Raw genomic sequence first — 3823 nt, 5'->3', positions numbered from 1 at the left:
TTTCCCTAGTAAATACAAACATATTTTTCCTGGCTCTCCTTATGCATTCCATTTTGTAGTAAGTGTTTAAAGAACAAGTAGAGTGACCACACTCCTTTAAAAGCAGGCACTGGATTTTTATGTTAGTGCAGACTGTGTATTAAAAATCTAACACTCCAAAAGAGGCCAGCACCTTGCAAAATCTTGCATTTCCAGACCCAAAGCATAAACTTAGCTCCAAAATACAAGTTTAGACTTAACTGCAAGTGGTCTAGAAAGTCAACATTTAAGACGCTGCCTGTGGGCATCCAGGAAAATGGGCATTGTCAGTATTTACATCCTGTCCAATACTCATCACATCTGGGCTGGCGTCAGTCTGAGCTGTGCTATTTACTGATACTCTAGTGATCAGTGAACAGTGTTTCTATTACTGAAGTTCCAGCCTGTGGATATGGCTCCATGAAGGTATGAATTATTATTTCTCATGATTTATCCCTCAATAAAAGCAAATACAGAATGTATTTGCATAAAATTGTATTTTTTTTGACAGAGAGAGAGAGGAATAACTAACTTGGCTTCAGGTGACTTCCTACTGAGAGCAAGTACCAGTAGTCTTCCATGTACTATGAATTCCAGAAAGAGCATAGATTAAGATTATAGTTATCTTTTATATAGTATCTCTTGAGAAAATTTGTCAATATAATAGTAATTAAAAAAAGTTGTTGCCCATCTTCCTTAAAGATCTGACATTTCAGCACAGCTAAACATTGTACAGGAGATAACCTTTACTGCTGTAGCAATTGCTGAGTCCTGGGACAGAAGATTATTCAGAGACATGAGGGACCTATGTGCCTGTAAGTGCTTTGCCACTTTTAGCTACACTGGCTTTAATACAACTGAGGCAGTTAAGAAAAATAATACTATGAGCAGACAAAATTGTAATGACAAACCATCCACTCCTGTGTCCCTACTTCTCATATGTGGTTTGTTAGTTAAAAAAAAAAAAAGCAGAGGGCCATTTCTTTGGTGGCAGCATGTGCCACATCACCCTACGTGCCCAAGCTGCAGAGAACACAGACCTGTTGAAGGCCTAGTGGCTTTGTCTCTAACCCTGGTGGCTTAGCTCTTTGGGTGCTTTCAGTCAGGAGTTTTGGGTCACTAGTGTGGACAAAATGGAAACTGTTATCTTGGCTGAGGTTTGTTCAAGCAGTTTAGCCAAAGACTTTGGTACTGCTGTCACCATCCCTACTGCTGTGAATGTGACTTCTGAGTGGTTGGGAGTTGGGGTGAGTATGTGCAACCTTGTATGAACTGAGGTTATTCCTGACTGTGTGCTGGAAACTGAGCAAGATCTATTCAGGAGCTGAAAATAATAGGCTGTTTTGGGGCCAGAAGAGCTGTCGTGTTGCCAGAGGAGCTGGGACCTCCTGCTGTTCATGCAGTAGAGAAATGGTAGATTTGTGGTGGGTGGATGGGGCTGTAGGATCAGCAGGATGAGGAACTGGCCTAGGAAAGCAGCCAGCCAATGTGTTTATTGTGCTGTACTAAGATGATGCTTTAGTGTGGGTTTGATAAAAAAAAAGGTGAGTTGAAATGAAGGCAAGAAGGGGATGGGTGCCTAAGGAAGAAGAATTAGGATGAATGTGTTAGGAAAAGGGTAGAAAGAGACTGTCTGAGGTATTAATTTATTTTGAGGTATTTTTCAATGAAGTTGTGACTCTCTCTCCCAGTGAGGCATCTGCCTCTGTGTGGGAATGCTACTTTTCCTGGCCCTTTCTTAGCCTTCATTTGCCCTTTCTGTTTCCCTCTCTTTTCTCCTTTAATCTTCTGCCATGTGACTTCTTCCTGACTTCATTTCCAAAATCCTCTTTCACTCTGACCTCTTCCTGCAGTCCCAGCTGCCAGAAGCCTCAACAGAGGAGAAAGCAACCTTAGTTGCTCAGAGCTGTTGCTAGTTTTTCTAGGTAAATCCTTGTAAAGGTTTGATTAGTAGAATCAGTGACCCAGGGAGATTGCCTCTCCCAGTTATTGTTTTAGTATTCTGAAGAAGATGTTTCTGAATTCTTTCCTCCCTCACTGGAGACAAACTTCTCCTTTGTTTGAATGATCAATTTGCATCTGGTATGTGATGGACTGTTTCAGCCCGATGTATTCAGCAGAGCTGGCTGAAGGCTTCTCAGCTATGTAGGCAAAGCAGCTGAAACTTGATACATTGCCTTGTAAACAAGGCCGTGGGCCAGGTGTCTTCTGCAATTAGAATGAAATATCTTGGGGGAGAGATTCTGGCTTGGTGTCCTTACTGTCATGAGGGAGATGTGTCTGTATCAGAGAGATAAACAGATCTTCACTTTTTCCACAGCAGGGCCTGTAGCTTCTGGCTTGGCTTTCTAAAGTTCTGGCAAAGGGAATAGAGGCACTGGTGGTCATGGTCATTTAGCCATGTCTCCTTGACTGCTACTCTAGACAGCTGCTTACTTTGCCAGTAGCTGGAGTTGGTCCTCCTCTCCATTGCCACTATGTTTGTTTCAGGATGGCCCAGAGACACTCATGCAAGAACATTGGTAAGTCCATAGGAGCCTCATACACCAGCAAAGTATTTGTAACTAGAAAATGTCTGGGTATGAGTGGGTACAGAGGGAGTGCTTTTCCAGTTTAGTGAACCATTTGTACTTGTAAGTGTCCTGTTATGCAAGAAGCTGTCATCACTTTTTGTGTCATAGGCTCTCCAACAATGTTTTCCATGTGCAAGACTGATGCTCTCATACTCCTTTCCCCCCTTGTTTCACAGAAAACTGTACTAATTCTCCTTTGCCTTCTCAGGCTGTCAGCACCCTGACATGGGCTCAGCTTTTCATCCTTTCTGTCTTAGGACAGAGAATAAACAAAATACAGCCAAGCTTCAGTGCAAGAGTTGAATAACTCAGAAAAAGAGAAGGTTTTCTGACAAAGGCCAGTCAATGAATCGGTTGGTCTAGCCACTTGATTTTGAAGCTTCCTTTATGAAGCCCCCTTGCAGGATGGGGAGCGGGGGGAGGAAGGAGAGAAAGGAGAACCAGCAACGATCTGCAGGTGCGTTTGTTGTTTGCGGTGTGTGTTCCGTTGGGGCTTTTTCTAGCGTGCAAAAGGCATGGCTGAATTCCAGCAGTTGCCACCTAGGTATCCCCATGTCCTCTCGCCTTCAGGCCTCCTGGGCCGCCGTTTTTCCCAGGGGGTCGGTCCCAGCCCCACAGCTCAGGTGCGGGAGCTGCTCCCGCCGCGGGGCCGCGCGGGGCTGCCGGGCTCTTCCCGGCGCGGCAGCGCCACCTGGCGGGCGCGGCCGGAGCGCGGCTGCTGCTCGGGGGCTGGGGCGGGATGCTCGTTGGTTTGTGTTTACTCGAGGTTAGGTAGGGGTCGAGGCATTCCGGTGTGGTTCTCAGGATTAGCGGTATGTTTCAAGCAAAATGCTCCTGCCTGTTGCTGCGGGTGGAATTTGCTCCGAGGAGCCGGCAGGCCGTTGGAAAATCGTCACCTCCTGCTCTGTTCTTTGTCTCTTACTGAACAAAGCAGCTCCGTTTCAGTTGAGATACAATTTTATCTTTCCAATCAAATATATTTTAAAAATTGATTAAGAAAATGGAGTCTTTGTGCTTGGTTAAAGGATTAATAAGGCACTTGGCTTTGGCTGGGACAGTAAGAAAAATGCACTCCAGATCCGATGTGGTGAAGGAAATAAAACAGCAGCTTTTCCAGTAAGACATGGTATTGGATACAAGAAGCCACACTGAGCTCTCTGGAGGATGTTTTCTGACTTTGTTCCTCACAATATAATCTTCTGTCTGCATGGATGGACAAGGGAGGGGAGGAG

Source organism: Chaetura pelagica, unplaced genomic scaffold (assembly GCF_000747805.2).
Source record: "Chaetura pelagica isolate M959 unplaced genomic scaffold, ChaPel_1.0 scaffold242, whole genome shotgun sequence".
Lineage (NCBI taxonomy): Eukaryota > Metazoa > Chordata > Aves > Apodiformes > Apodidae > Chaetura > Chaetura pelagica.
The sequence above is the reverse complement of the archived record's forward strand: the minus strand, read 5'-3'. Positions refer to the sequence as shown.